A 17,303-nucleotide genomic window follows, 5' to 3' on the forward strand; every position below is an offset into this window, starting at 1 on the left:
TTTCTGGAGGAAAAAAAACTCTGTGTATGGCTCGAAGAGGCACTCACATGTTGAAGAATTCCACAAACTAGGGGTCTTTTTTTTCAGCATGTCAAAAATGCCAATAGTGGGGTAGGAAGAGGCACAACATGCATTTGAATGACTCCCAAGGAGCTTAAAGCTGAACTCCAGGCAAAAAAAAAGTTTTCCCATAAAGTGGGGCTGTGTCTGCACTGCAAGGGTTAATTACTTGTTTTTGTCTAGAGGATTGGAGATATACTTATATAATCCTCAGATTCTCCCCTCACAAGACCGGTTCCTGCAGCTCCTGCCTCCCCACGGTCTAGCCGTCTGGTACAGTGCACTGTTCCTGATCTACTGTGGACACGAGGACATTAGGAGCAGTCCACTTACTGGAACATCGGGGAGCGCCCTTTGCCGGTGAAGCGGAGGATCAGGTCAGTTTACAGCTTTCTCCTCCCCCCGAACCGAATGAGCAGTTAACTTGTGCAGTGTGGGCACAGCTCCACTGCATGGGAATTGGTTTTTGCCCGGAGTTGGGTTTTAAACCCAAGAACAAAAATATAATATATTGTAGCTAACCAGTCCTGTGTTTTGCAGATTACCAGACATGGTGACTGCATTAGGTTTCATTTTTTTTTTTTTTTTTGCTTTCATTTCACCTGGTGATCTGACCAGTAACACACCACCTGTCTTCGGGTGGGTATGTTTAATGCTTCACTGTATCTATGCATCTAACTGCCATATTTGTTTAACAACTTCATCTGTTAAAGCAGTAGTCATCAACCCTGTCCTCAGGGGCCACTAACAGGCCAGGTTTGCAAGATAACTGAAATACATCACAGGCGATATCATTTGCTGCTCAGCGATTGCAATATTCTAGTCTGCATCTCCCCAAGGTAATATATAAAACCTGGCCTGTTAGTGGACCCTGAGGACAGGGTTGATGACCACTGTGTTAAAGGAAATTTAATAATAACAGACTTACTGACAGGATCACCAGGTAAAACAACTTTGTTACAGAGAGGACTCAAAAAAGACTGCTGTGTTAATGTTACTGGCAGTCTGAATCATATATGTCTTTTTTATTTTGCACATTGTTCTAATTTATAGTAGGTGGTTAGGTGGGAACAGACAAATAATTTCAGCCATCCCATATGCTAAAATGCACACACATTAACTAATAGGGGTGATATTTATAGACAAACTGGTTATAAGATCAGCCAGTTGGAGCTATAAACAGCCCCAGTATTATTGAAGCACTAAACAGTCCATTAGAAATATATTTGTTTAGACTGGAGTTCTTCTTTAAATGTACTTCTTGCTTGGCTTTGTAAGTCGTTCTTTGTATACATTCTTCCTAATATTTTTCACGTTTTTTCAAAATGACTTGCTGTATGACTGCCAATGATATAACTGCCATTTTTCCAGACGTCCTAAAGCCAGTAGAGCTTTGTCATGTGAGATGGGATTTTTCCCTGATGCCTTTAGTGCACTTATCTGTTACATGTTCTGTTTAATGTCATTCCATTTTTGCACCAGCAATAGTATTTGTGTGTTCTTTGAAATCCTTTCGCCATAGATGTTTTAGTGTATAATTTCCAGGGAGGCCCATTTTTACGAACTGAATGAGCTGTGAAACTTTTTTAACTCTTGACTTTTATTTTTGTATAAAGAGTAACATAAGAGTGCTGGCACGAAATGACCATTGCTCAGTTTGTCTATAAGAAAGAGAGGTACGCAGCATGCAAATCGCTCCTGTATACTACTAAACTGCTCTTTATCACTGTGACTAATGCCGCGTACACACGAGCGGACTTTTCAACATCCAAAGTCCGAAGGACCGAGTCCGTCAGACTATCCGATCGTGTGTGGGCTGCAACGGACTTTTGATTCACCAAAGTCTGACGGACTTTAGAATATGGAACATGCTTCAAATTTTCCCGAAGGAACTCCGCCGGACCCGGTCCCCTTCGAAAACTCCGCTCGTGTGTATGCTACTCCGACGGACTAAAACCGACGCTAGGGCAGCTATTGGCTACTGGCTATGAACTTCCTTATTCGAGTCGGGTCGTACGTCATCACGTTCGAATCCGTCGGAGTTTAGTGTGATCGTGTGTGGCCAAGTCCGTTCGGCCGAAAAGTCTGTCAGAACTCCGTCGGAACTCCGGCGGAACTCCTTTGGAAGTCTGTCGGACATAAGTCCTCTCGTGTGTACGGGGCATTAGAGAATAGAGCAAAGTATCAGGTCATAGGATATTATGATGTAGAAACTGGCTGGTCTTAAGTGCATGCTTGTAACAAAAACAATTTTTTTTTTATTTTATTTATCTGACACATATCCAAATGGTTTATAAATAAGCTGATTGACTTTGGAAAACATCTTATAATATGCACATTGGGTAGTTGTTACATGCTGTGTTTGCTGTACACTGCAATAAACATGATCAACATTGAATGATTAAACTTGTGTTTGCATCAAATTGTGTGCACTGTTCTATTTGCTTCACTGCATAGTTGTCCAGGTGCTGTAACCTAATCTCTAACTTATCTGAAAATCTTTCCAGATCACAACATAAGCTTATCATGATAATATAAAACAATTTAGCCAAAGCCTTAAAGTGCATTTATTTATTTTTTTCAAGAAAGAAATCTAGACCTAGAAAAGCTCACAAGGCCTCAAAGCCCTCGTACACACGGTCGGACATTCCGACAACAAAATCCGTCGGATTTGTCCAACACTTGTGTTGCATACACACGGTCGGACACAGTTTTGCGGAAAATCCGATCGTATGTAACGTGATGACGTTATTTCGTTACGACGGGACTACGTTCAGGCTAGTAGCCAATAGCTTTGGTCTAGGAATGTGATGTGAGCATGCGTGGCACTTTGTCCGATCGGAATTCTCTGCACACAATCGGACAAAGTCCGATCGGATCATGTTGTCCGAAAGTTTTATAGCCCAGCTCTAAAACTTTGTCCGTCGGATATTCCGACAGAAACAGTCCTATGGAGCCCACACACAGTTGGATTATCCGACAACGCAGTCCGATCGGACATTTTCTGTCGGAATGTCCAACTGTGTGTACAAGGGCTAAGAGTTATGCCGCGTACACACGACCAGACTTTCCGGCAGAAAAGGTCAGATGGAATCATTCCATCGGATATTACAATCATGTGTGGGCTTCATCTGACTTTTTTCTTCAAAAATTCAGACGGACCTAGAAATAGAACATGTTTCAAATCTGTCCAAAGGAATCAATTTCTATCGGGAAAACCATTTGTCTGTATGCTGGTCCAAAGGACCAAATACGATACAAGAATTTGGAGAAAAGAAAAAAGGGGGCTTGGACTTTATAGGCACGGCCATATACATATACTGATAAAAAAAAATATGACAGGGCAGCTATTGGCTACTGGCTATTGAATTTCCTTTTCTAGTCTCTTTGTACGTCATCACGTTCAAAACGAACGGACTTTGGTCTGCTTGTGTGTGGGCAAGTCCGTTCGGTCGGAAGTCTGGCGGAACTCCGTCGGGAAGACCATCTGACCTTTTCTGACGGAAAGTCCGGTCGTGTGTACGCGGCATAAGGCAAACAGGTTTTTTTTGTTTTTTTCTTTTTAACAAAAAAGATATAAGCAGAATAAGAGCTGTGTTTAAAGAAAACCAGTGGTATGCTTCAGGTCAAAGCACCTGGTTTGCTTCAAAATAAAAGTGGATGCTGCATCAAACCAATGCTGCATCTGACCCCCGCCGGCTCTGCAGTGAGAACTGAGGGATCAAACACTGCTGATTGCTCAGTTCTCCCCCTTTTCTCTGAGCAGAGAGCCAGAACTGTCAAGCAGTGACTCTCTGCTCTCCCCTCCAGCATTCATTGGAGCGCTGGGCTGTGGAGGGGGCAGGGGGAGTTGGTTCAGGCTCTCAGCGGATCGCCAAGAGGCTTACGCAGGTGTTGTTCCAGGCTTCTGGGCAGATACTGACCATGTGGTTGGGATCTTTCCCAAGCCTGGCTCGCCTAAGTGACAAGAATGAACTTTACTCCTGTGATTATAGGAGAAGTATGACCTAAAAAGCTTTGGCAATACTGCTCCTTTAGTGTCTCCTTTTAAAGCGGAGGTCCACCCTAAAATGGACCTTCCGCTCATCGGATTCCTCCCCCCCTCCGGCGCCACAATTGGCACCTTTCAGGGGGGAGGGGGGTGCAGTTACCTGGATAATCCAGGTAACTGCACCCACTTCCGGGCTAGCTCTCTGCGGAAAGGGGCGTACATTACGCCCCTTTCCGCAAGTGCCCGCTCCCTTCCGCAAGTGCCCCGCTGCCTGCTGGGAAACACACAGATCCCAGAGGCAGTGGGGACCGTCCTCATTGCGCAGCGCGGCTCGCGCATGCACAGTAGGGAACCGGGAAATGAAGCCGAAAGGCTCCATTTCCTGATTCCCATACCCAAGATGGTGGCGGCAGCACTCGAGTGTCGATCTAGAGATCGGCTTCGGGTGCCGACATCGCGGGCGCGCTGGACAGGTAAGTGTCACTATTTTAAAAGTCAGCAGCTGCAGTATTTGTAGCTGCTGACTTTAAAAAAAAAAAAAAAACGCGGAGTCCCGGCGGACTCCCGCTTTAAGTCCAGTGCTCTGCTCTGTTTAGTTGCTGGAATCAAAGGAAATGCCTGGCATTTACTGGTATAGAGGAACATGTGATTCACTCCATGTACCAGCATTGGGCCAATTAATGCTTTCATATGGGGAGTCCATAGCACTGTGTAAGCCACAGCTCCAGCGACTTGTAGCTTGAACAGACTTTTCCTTTTGCTCTGTGGTGCTTATGATGCCACTTACACCCGATCGGACAATCTGCCCGTGTGTGGGCTCCGGCGGACTTTTTGTTCCTTAGAAAAAAGTCCGGCAAACAATCAGTCCGTCTGTGTGCTAGTCCGCTGGACTTTTGAAATGAACGGACTTGCCCACATATGGAGTAAAGTCCGTTAATTTCGATCGTGGCTCCAGGTAGACGGAACTAGCGAAGGAAGTCAATGTCGCTGCCTCCAAATTGACACCTCACTAGCCCCGTCACCTAGTATGGATTTAAAGGGGAACCCCTACGCTGTAAAAATGGCGTGGGGGTCCCCCCAAAGTCCATAGAAGACCTTTATCCGAGCACGCAGCCCTGCCGGTCAGAAAAGGGGGTGGGGACGAGCGAGCGACCCCCCCTTCTCCTGAGCCGTACCAGCCCGCGTGCCCTCAACATGGGGGGTGCTTTGGGGAAAGGGGGCCCCCCACCCCAAAGCACCTTGCCCCCATGTTGATGAGGACAAGGGCCTCTTCCCGACAACCCTGGTCGTTGGTTGTCGGGGTCTGCGGGCGGGGGGCTTAACAGAATCCGGGAGCCCCTTTAATACATGGTACCCTTACCCACCTGGGGGGAAAAGTGTTAATAAAAAAAAAAACACAGGTTTTTAAAGTACTTTATTAGACAGCTCTGGGGGGACTTTCTTCGCTAGTTCCGTCTACGTGGAGCCACGTTCAAAATGAACAGACTTTACTCTGTGTGCGGGCAAGTCCGTTCATTTCAAAAGTCTGGCGAACCCCCGTCATAGTCCGGCGGATTGTCCGCTGGAAAAGTCCAGTCGTGTGTGGGCATGTGTGGGCAAGTCCACTCGTTCGGAAAGTCCGGCGGACCTCCACTACAAAAGTCTGGCGGGTTGTCTGCCGGACTAAGTCCGCCGGATAGTCGGATCGTGTGTACACGGCATGAGAATAATTTTTCTGCGCAATATTTATGTATGAGTTATTTTAAAAGATAATATTTATAAGATACAGGATCAATCAATATGAACACAGACTAAATATAGATTTATTCACCAGACATGTATTCATACAAAATAGTTATATATATTGGATGACAGAGACAAATGTTACATAAAATCAAGAAAATTAGGTGAAACACCCTCTAATGGGAGTGTTGTACTTTTTAAATCACACAGAAATTATAAAACTTCCTGTAGAATCAGAAACTGTATATATATGACGATTACACAGAACGCCTGTATTTAATGAATTTAACCCTTACTATACTGCAGGTAAGTAAGTGATCAATAACGTGAAATAAAATAGACGGCTTCGATATCAACAGAAAGGAAACCACAAAAATGAAAATGTAAAAATGAAGCTTAGAGAAAAATCTACAAGGTGGTTATCAACTCGAGAGAAATAGTTATCCAACTCTATAAACAAAATCATCAATCAATATTTTAAAATAAAACAGTTGACTAGAAGGTAAAATCAATACAATATAATTACACTTTCCAAAATGACTGCTGGTCTAAAATGATGGTTACCAGACGGCTTCTGCTTAAAGAGGAAATATGTCTTGCGTCCTCAGAGTTTTAGAGTATAAGGTTCAAGGAATATTCATGAATGTGGGTGGGGTTATGAGTTGATGAATGAAGTGTGTCTGTGTCTCTGTCTGATTAAAAGAGAAATATGTTTTTTTTTTTGCTAATCATACTTACCTCTGTGGATAGAGCATCAGAACGATGCTGCAGCTGTCCCTGCACTGAGAACCGGGTCACCGAACACCGCCAATAGCTCGGTTCTCACTCCTCCCCGACTGTCAGTATCACTTTTGGTCTGCTTCTCAATGCTAAATGGAGCAATGAGCCGTGGATGAGCGGGGAGAGGCAGTCTCAGAGGCTCAGTCAAAGCAGCTGGCGGATCCAGACTTGGGAAGTATGGATGACGCGCTGCCTCAAATGATGGCAGTGACGTCAGCGGAGAGCGGACTTCAGACCTCTTTCCACTAAAAATGGGTCACAGGAGTGAAAAATGAATTGCAGTCCTGTGACCCAGAGGAGAAGCCCAGCCTAAAAAGCTCAGGCTGGACTTCTCCTTTAAGTCTCTCTTGGGTAATGGTCAGTGGTCTTAAATACCACTATGAACAACAAACTCATATGTTTATAACCTAACCCAAAAGGTGTGTCTTCATTTCCACTGGTGGAGGTAGATAATCGTTTACCGTCCTGGATGTGTTGTTATTTGAATTGTCACTGCCTCTTTTAACCACCAAGGGATTCATAGAGCAGAAATATTCAACTTGAAATATTTTTATAAGTAATATTTTGTAGAAAGTGTCCATCTTCATAATGTGTATCTGGCTATATAGTGTTGCTAGTATATATAATAATTAGGAACCAGTACACTATAAGGGTACAAAATTACTCATCAATATCACATACAATTATTGATTATGAGTATATGCATTACTCTTGTAGATACTATGAATACTTATGCATCTAGGTAAAACACATGCTATATGTATATATATATATATATATATATCTGTAAATATGGTTAAGATATATTTTGTCAGGGCTGGGCTCAGCCCTTCCTTCTCTGAGCTGGCCGCTCAGCTGTCGGCTAATTGCCTGCTCCTAGCTTGCCACAGTTATTCAGCTGTTGATGATATCCTGTTTTTACCTAGATGCATAAGTATTCATAGTATTCTGCCTATTTAAGCTTTCCAGTCCAGAGGAACTCTGCATTCGCCTTGGTCAACATCACAGAAACTATCTCCTGCACTCCTGTTCAAGACTTGCTTTGCTGACATACTTTCTGGCTCCAGATCCTGCTTGCTGTTCCACCACATTGATCCCTGACCTCTGGCTTGGCTGACTATCTGTTCCGGTTACTGAGCTTTGGCTATGTTTTAACTACGTCTGTTCTTTTTACTTTTATTAAACAAGTGTGATTTAACTGTACTTCTGTCTCGGCCTGATTTCATGGTTTCTGACAAGAGGCAAAGGCCATGAATTCAGAAGATGCAGTCAATCCACTTGTTGGTAATATTTTTTCCAGATTGGATGAACTGGATCACTGCATGGATCTGTTTTCCATGGCATTACAAATGCTCCTGAGTTGCACGGCTCACCTGGAATCCCTGTGGTTGCCCTGGTGTAATAGATAAGAACTACAATCTAGTTCAAGGTTATCTGCTGCTGTTTCTAATTAAAAAGTGTATACATGCATGCATTCTAGAAGCAAAACTCTCTGACACAGCATTCAGATCAGTTACTTCTTACACTTCTGATTTATTCCTGGGCGGTGTTAATATTTTATACACAAAGATACGTCATTGCTATGTCAGTCTAATAGGTACATCTCATTGGTTGAAATACATGAGAAATGGAGAAACTTGATGCTTGAAGGTTGATTGAAGCTGATTCTGTCGTCACGTATGCATTCTTCTACTGCGTGGGAAGCAGGGTAAAGGTGCCATGTTTAGTTCCAAACAGTCAATCTGTATACTACATAATAAGTAAGGAGTTGCATAGAAACATGTATACACATAAGCAAATAGACATTTTCTGATTATCAGTATTATATTATATTCCTTCACAGTCCCCCCTAAAATGGCTATTTTCTTCTGTCCCTCATCTAAAGGTCCTACTCACCTGGCCAATTCTCCTCAGCAACTCTTTTAGGCTGTATATAGAGCTGGACAGCAACTAGTTCACTACCCTCCTCGATACAGCTGGAGAAGTGCAATCAGGTGCTATCTATCCCGATAACACTATAGGATTGTGAGATTATGGACAGGGAGTGACTGTAGAGGAGTGAAGGGTTTGTCATCCTCCATCATAAGAGGGTCCTCTTCTTCTTGGTGGAGAAATGTAGGTGTGCTGTTGTCTACAGCCTTGCTCATTAACTTATTTACGAAAGGTAGAATACAGCATACAGTCAGGGATAAAAGAACCAGGATTATTAATACCGTTACCCCTATCTGGGCGAACACATTTTGCCACCCACTCATCCAGCTAAAATATTGATCCCATGGGTCTGTGATACCTGAGTTCTTCAACTCCAATGACAGATCTTCTCATTTCTTTATAGCTAGAGCAATCTTACCATTTGGGCCAGTATTACCAGGAATGTAGGTGCAATAGGTTCCCATTTTTTTTTACAGAGGCCTCCTTTCTCAGCTAACACCATGTCTAAGACCATCTGGTTCTGAAATGTCATGTAGGAAGTGGGGGCTAACTGGTCAGCAATTCCCTGGAGGGCTTCTTTATAATGACCTTTGCAAGGGCACATTCACCGGTCCAGATTCCCTCTAATCTGGTCCTATGTTCTAACCCACTGCCCCTCCCAGGAACCACAATTCTGTCCCCAGTAACTGTCTGTAAAACACGCATATATATCCTTACCATCAGGGATGTCACTGTACCAACGGCATTGCCATGAAATGGTCAAATGGACAAGGTATTATGTCACAGTAATCAAAGGTAAAGGTGGTCACGTGTACCTGAAGAGTTATACCAAAATTTAATTATGTTATCATTTTTTGTGATGGCCACCTCCTGCCCCCCCCCAGCCCAACTGAGTACCCGAGTACCTGTTTCGGCCCATCTGAGTACCTGAGTACCTGTCACAGTCCATCTGAGTACCTTTCCCAGCCCATCTGAGTACCCGAGTACCCGTCACAGTCCATCTGAGTTCCTGTCACAGTCCATCTGAGTACCTGAGTACCTGAGTACCTGAGTACCCGAGTACCTGTCACAGTCCATCTGAGCACCTGTCACAGTCCATCTGAGTACCCAAGTACCTGAGTACCTGTCACAGCCCATCTGAATACCTGAGTACCTGTAACAGTTCATCTGAGTACCCAAGTACCTGTCACAGTCCATCTGAGTACCTGAGTACCTGTCAGTTCATCTGCTCCCTGAATGTTGGGCCTTTATATGTAGCCAGGCTATGTAAAAGTCCCACACATGTGGTATTGCCATATTCAGGATGAGAAGCAGAATGAATCTTGGGGTGTCATTTTTGCTATGTACATGCTTTGAGTTAGAAATTTCTTATAAACTGACCACTTTGTGTAAAAAAAAATGTTTTCATTTTCTTTCCACGTTTTCTGAAGACTTGTGGAAAAAAATTAACTGTTCAAAAGATTCATTATGCCTCATAGAATAGACGTTGGGGTTTCTGCTTTCCAAAATGGGGTAATTTTGTGGGTAATTCTACTGTCCTGGTGCTCCAGCGCCTTCACAAATGTAATAGGTCGTTAGGAAATTAGAGGTGTAATTTATGCTCCTAGAACCCCTGACGATGCTCCCTGCATGTTGGACCTCTCTGTGTGGCCAGGCTCTGTAAAAGTCCTGCACATGTGGTATCGCCATACTCAGGATGAGTAGCAGAATGTATTTTGGGGTATCATTTTTACCATATACATGCTTTGAGTTAGAAATATATTATAAACTGACCACTTTGTGTAAATAAAAATATGTTTTCATTTTCTTTCCACGTTTTCTGAAGACTTGTGTAAAAAAATGAACCGTTCAAAAGACTCATAATGCTTCATAGAATATACTTTGGTGTGTTTGTATTCCATAATGGGGTCCTTTTGTGGGTAATTCCATTGTCCTGGTGCTCCAGGGCCTTCAAAAGTGTAATAGGTCATTAGGAAATTAGAGGTGTAATTTATGCTCCTAGAACGCCTGACGGTGCTCCCTGAATGTTGGGCCTTTATATGTGGCCAGGCTGTGTAAAAGTCACACACATGTGGTATCACCATACTCAGGATGAGTAGCAGAATGTATTTTGGTGTGTCATTTTTGCTATGTACATGCTTTGAGTTAGAAATATCTTATAAACTGACCACTTTGTGTAGAAAAAAAAAAGTCTTAATTTTCTTTCCACATTTTCCGAAGACTTGTGGAAAAAAATGAACTGTTCAAAAGATTCATTATGCCTCATAGAATAGACGTTGGGGTGTCTGCTTTCCAAAATGGGGTCATTTTGTGGGTAATTCCACTGTCCTGCTGCTCCAGGGCCTTCACAAATGTAATAGGTCGTTGACGGTGCTCCCTGCATGTTGGACCTCTCTGTGTGGCCAGGGACTTTAAAAGTCCTGCATATGTGGTATCGCCATACTCAGGAGGAGTAGCAGAATGTATTTTGAGGTGTAATTGGAAGTATGCATATGCTGTGTGTGAGAAATAACTTGTTATTATGACAATTTTGTGAAAAAATAAAAAATTCTTAATTTTCCCTAGAATTGTGGGAAAAAATTACAACTTCAAAAAGCTCACCATGCCTCTTACTAAATACCTTGGACTGTCTACTTTTCATAAAGGGGTAATTTGGGGGGAATTTGTACTTTCCTGACATTTCATAGCCTCAAGAAATGGGATAGGCCGTCAGTGCATCAGGTGTGATTAGATGTGATCAATTTTCAATGATTTGCACCATAGCTTGTAGACTCTATAACTTTCAAATAGACTAAATAATATCCACTAATTTGGGTTAATATTACCAAAGAGATGTAGCAATATAAATGTTGGCCCAAATTTATGAACAAAAATGACTTATTTGCAAAATTTTATCTTAAAAATTAAAAAAATGTGTTTTTTATTTTTCTAAAATTTTCGCTCTTTTTTCTCTTATGTCGCAAAAAATAAAAAACCAATGGTGCTTAAATACCACCAAAAAAAGCTCTATTTGTATGAAAAAAAAATGATAAACATTTTGTTTGGGTACAGTGTTGCATGACTAAGTAATTGGCATTCAAAGTGTGAGAGCACTGAAAAGTAAAAATTAGCCTGGGACACTTTCTGAGCTCTGAGGGGTTCATGCTGGGACCTGTAGTCCTTCACTTTTGGAGTGTCACATCCCCAAAAGTAAGGACTGCAAGTCCCAGCATGACCCCTGGCTGAGATCTAAGTGCCTTGTATTGAAGTGGTTAAAATGGCATGGGGACAGTAATCATTCATAGTAGACATCATTTGTTCGGCCACTAATACCAATGTTTTTGGCAGATGCAGGTTAACTACATTTGTTCATGCCTATTTGTATTAAAAGAAGTTTAATACATTCTTGTCTAGATGGGTTTGTAACTAGAATGAAATGCAAACTTGATTCAGTGTAACAAGGGGACACTCAGCAGCTGTTTACACATCTGGATGCAGGAGCCAGGGAAGGGCGGGCAGCCTTAGGCCTGGGGGGCCAGTCCAGTCAAGTGGCCCATAGCACCAGTGGTGGCAAAGTGATGGATCAGGGAAAACAGTCTAAGGTTTTACATTATCACAAAGGTGGGGTAGGGGCAGGGAGGACAATGTGGCCCTCCAGGCCCTTGTGGGACTTGTACCACCATGGCCTCCAGGAACTAAAGTTCAAACAAGTCTCTGTATGAATTCCTCAGAGCTGAGGACCTGACCCCCCGCAACTATTGAAGGACTACAAGTCCAAGCATTAACGCCTGAGATCTAAGGATGTGACCCCCCCCCCTCCAATTAGTTATGGAGTACAAGTCCTAGCATGAACACCTGAGATCTAAGGGGGTCACATCCTTAGATCTCACAGATTCATGCTGTGACCTGTAATTCTTCACTAGTGGGGGGGGGGGGGGGTGACACATCCTAAGCGCTGAGGGGTTCATGCTGGGACCTGCAGTCCTTCAATTTGGGGGTCACATCCTCAAAAGTGAAGGACTAAAACAAATCTCAGCATGAACCCCTGAGATTTAAAGATCCCACGGGTTCATGCTGTGACCTGTAGTCCTTCACTAGTTGAGGGTGTGTTACACATCCTCAGCTGAGGGGTTCATGCTATGACCTGTTGTCCTTCACCTAGTTTAAGGGCCGGGGGGACACGTCCTCAGTTCTGAAGGGTTTAAGCTGGGACAGTGGGACCTGTAGTTCTTCACTAGTTGGGGGGGGTGGGCAGGGGTGTGTGACACTTTCTGAGCTCTGAGGGGTTCATGTTGGGACCTGTAGTCCTTCACGTTTGGAGTGTCACATCCCCAAAAGTAAGGACTGCAAGTCCCAGCATGACCCCTGGCTGAGATCTAAGGATGTGACCACCTCCTCTGCTGACAGCTCATGCTCCCATGACTCTGTAGAGGTGGTCCTGGCACAGTCAGTGACAGTTCCCTTCCATCAGGCAGGCTCTGAGGTGCATGCCGACGCACAGGAGAAGATGGAGGGAGAAGGTGGGTGGAGCCAAACAGTAATAGGCGTGGAGGAGGCAGAAGATCCTCCTCTGCTCTAAATGTTGTGGCCTCAGCCTCGCTTTCCTCCTCTGGATCGTGACATCGCTGGTTGCTAGACACCAGGCGATCCTAGCAACCAGTGCAGGCGATAGAGGCCAGTAGTGGAACAAATGGGTCTCGGCCAGCCGGTGTTCTGTCCAAAAATGTCCGACTATCGAATCGTGTATTGTGCAGGCGCAGAGCTTGCGCAGTACGGAGCAGAAGGAGATTCGGAAAATCTCAGAAGATGAACGGTGCCTGCGCCGGGAGTACAGGTGCAAGCCCCACCATCCAAGTGGACATAGGGCTGCACATAGTTAGAGGGCCCCTCGCGGGCTCGCTTTGATCGCCATGCTTCAGGGACGGCCTCGCCTTGCTCGGCTCTTTTTTATTCTAACTCTATGTCCACTTGGATGGTGGGGCTTGAACCTGGACTCACGGCCGTTCATCTTCGGATATTTCGGAATCTGCTTGTCATGTGTACTGCGCATGCGTAGTACACAGCAGACACTATCCGACGGGGGACACTATTTGACATGACACCGGGTCACTCTGTAAGTAAAGTTATGCCACACAGAGAGAGAGACACCGCTTCTCATTTCCCTGCAGAGAGAGAGAGACCCCGCTCCACATTTCCCTACACAGAGAGAGACCCCACAGAGAGAGACCCCGCTCCACTTTTCCCTGCACAGAGAGAGACCCCGCTCTACATTTCCCTACACAGAGAGAGACCCCGCTCCAAATTTCCCTCCACAGAGAGAGACCCCGCTCCACATTTCCCTACACAGAGAGAGACCCCGCTCCAAATTTCCCTCCACAGAGAGAGACCCCGCTCCACATTTCCCTACACAGAGAGAGACCCCGCTCCACATTTCCCTACACAGAGAGAGATAGTGATGGACGAACTTCCGACGGGACGTTTCGCGGAAGCGAAACGCGAATGCGGCCGATAGTTCACGAACCGTATCGTTCGCGGCGGGCCCCATTGACTTCAATGGGAGGCGAACTTTGCAAACCTACAGGTCAAATTTGCAGCCACAAAATAATTACTAGCGGTGCACACATAGTCCCACCACATGGCCAATGACATAACACATGTATGAGGTGAATCTGGGATCGACAACTACAAGCATTCTTTTTTTATATGTGAAATTGTGACAATTCAGGACTGTGGAGCGCATGAAGGCAATGGAGGAGAGGGAAGGTCAGGGTAGGCAAAGAATAGGGTGCAGGAGATGATCACCAGCAGCGTGACATACAGCAATGACACCTGCACCGTGATAGAGTGATCTGACACCAGCACCGTGATAGAGAGCACTGACATCAGCAGCGTGACATACAGCAATGACACCTGCACCGTGATAGAGTGATCTGACACCAGCACCGTGATAGAGAGCACTGACATCAGCAGCGTGACATACAGCAATGACACCTGCACCGTGATAGAGTGATCTGACACCAGCACCGTGATAGAGAGCACTGACATCAGCAGCGTGACATACAGCAATGACACCTGCACCGTGATAGAGTGATCTGACACCAGCACCGTGATAGAGAGCACTGACATCAGCAGCGTGACATACAGCAATGACACCTGCAGCATGATAGAGTGATCTGACACCAGCACCGTGATAGAGAGCACTGACATCAGCAGCGTGACATACAGCAATGACACCTGCACCGTGATAAAGTGATCTGACACCAGCACCCTGATAGAGAGCACTGACATCAGCAGCGTGACATACAGCAATGACATCTGCACCGTGATAGAGTGATCTGACACCTGCACCGTAATAGAGAGCACTGACATCAGCAGCATGACATAAAGCACTGACACCAGCACCGTGATATACAGCACTGACACCTGCACCGTAAGCAGCCCCAGGAGTAAGTCAGCATAGCACAGGGATGGTGGGAGCCCCTCATAATGAGCAGCCCCAGGAGGAAGTCAGCACAGCACAGAGATGGTGGGAGCCCCTCATAATAAGCAGCCCCAGGAGGAAGTCAGCACAGCACAGGGATGGTGGGAGACCCTCATAATGAGCATAGCACAGGGATGGTGGAAGCCCCTCATAATATGCACAGCAGAGGTACAGCCCCAGGAGTAAGTCAGCATAGCACAGGGATGGTGGGAGCCCCTCATAATAAACAGCCCCAGGAGGAAGTCAGCACAGCACAGGAATGGTGGGAGCCCCTCATAATAAGCAGCCCCAGGAGGAAGTCAGCACAGCACATGGATGGTGGGAGCCCCTCATAATGAGCATAGCACAGGGATGGTGGGAGCCCCTCATAATATGCACAGCAGAGGTACAGCCCCAGGAGGAATTCAGTACAGCACATGGATGGTGGGAGCCCCTCATAATAAGCAGCCCCAGTAGAAATATGACACCGCTCAACCTCTTCAAACAGGAGGGTACGGGCATATAGTACGGTGTGCTTTTTTAGTACAAGGAAGTGAGCCAAATGAAGAAAGAAGGTCTGTGTGCTCGATTAAAAAAATCGTTTCTAGACATATACATGGTCTACTGGTCACATGTGTTGAATTCCTCCGAGATCCATGCCTCATTCATTTTTAGAAATGTGAGGTAGTTAACACTGTCGTGAGCTAGGCGAGTACGCTTATTGGTCACGATCCCCCCTGCTGCGCTGAACGTCCTTTCGGACAGGACACTGGATGAGGGGCAAGCCAACAGTTCGATTGCAAATTGGGCAAGCTCTGGCCAGAGGTCAAGCCTGCCCACCCAGTAGTCCAGGGGTTCATCACTCCTCGGAGCGTCCACATCAGCCTAGGCATTCCCTGATGCTGGATCCGGATGACACCTGTCGATGGGTCGGCTGAAAGAATGACCTCATATCAGAAGTCACCAACACATCTTCAAACCGGCCTCTTCTTGCAGGCGCTGTTGGATTGGTACCCGCAACTCCTTCTCTGGGAGTGGGAATTGCTCCTCTGCCAGTGCACGCAAAAGCAGAAAGCAGCATTTCTTGAAGCAAGGCCTGGAAGTGCTCCATTCTAACAGCCCTCTGTGACGGCGGTAACATTTCCGCCATTTTGTGTTTGTACCGGGGGTCTAAGTTGCCACCCAGTACTGGTCCTTGACCCTTATGCTTTTTATACGGGGGTCCCTGTTAGAACACTGGAGCATGAAGGCCCCCATTTGCACTAAACTGGAAGCGGTGTGGTGGCCTGGCTCTTGCTCATCATCCAGGATAATGTCGTCCTCTTCATTCTCCTCTCCCCATCCACGCACAACAGGGATCCCAGAAAGGTTTAAAGCATGCTCTTCTTGCTCCTCCTCATCCGCCCCGGCACCATCCTCCTCTGACTCCTCTTCAGACTCCTGTTGTTGACTTGTCTCAGATAGAGTAGCCCCCCCTGGGAATTCATCCAGCATTGCGACTTCCTCATCTTCCCGCTCCTGCTCCTCCACAGCTTGATCAATGACACGACGCAATGCACGCTCCATAAAGAAGGCATAAGGTACCATGTCACTGATGGCGCCATGGCTGCGACTGACCAGTTTGGTGATCTCTTCAAATGGCCGCAGAAGTCTGCATGCGTCGCGCATGAGCAGCCACTGGCGAGGTGAAAAAAACCCCAGCTCCCCAGAACCTGTTCTGCCGCAGAGCTCATACAGGTAGACGTTAACTGCGCGTTTCTGCTGGAGCAGCCTATCAAGCATATAGAAGGTTGAGTTTCATTGCGTCGGGCAATTGCAAATAAGACGTCTGACCGGCAGATTGTGTCGCCGCTGAATGTCAGCAAGGCGAGCCATGGCCGTGTAAGACCTTCTGAAATGGGCGGAGATTTTCCTTGCCTGCCGCAAGATGTCCTGGACCCCAGGGTATTTGACAACGAATCGCTGCACGACCAAGTTTAAGACGTGTGCCATGCATGGCACGTGCGTAATTTTGCCCTGTTTCAATGCGCTAAGCAGATTGGCACCGTTGTCACACACCACTTTACCAACTGTCAAATTGAGCGGTGTTAGCCACTGATCTGCCTGTGAACGCAAAGCTGAAAGGAGTGCCGGGCCAGTGTGGCTCTTGGCTTCCATGCACAACAGACGCAGCACGGCATGGCAACGTCTCACCTGGCATGTCAAATTGGTTCTGGGGAGTTTGGTACGGCACAGCGGAAGAGACGCTAGCAGCGGAAAAGGAGGAGTCAGCCGAGGAGGAGAGGGAGGAAGATGGAGTAGGAGGAGGAGGAGAAGAAGAGCCAGGCCTGCATGCAATCCATGGCGGTAAAACCAAATCTACACGGGTGCCACGGGTTA

Source organism: Lithobates pipiens, unplaced genomic scaffold (genome assembly GCF_037356315.1).
Source record: "Lithobates pipiens isolate NorthernLeopardFrog02 unplaced genomic scaffold, aLitPip1_a1.2 Scaffold_30, whole genome shotgun sequence".
Taxonomy (NCBI): Eukaryota; Metazoa; Chordata; class Amphibia; order Anura; family Ranidae; genus Lithobates; species Lithobates pipiens.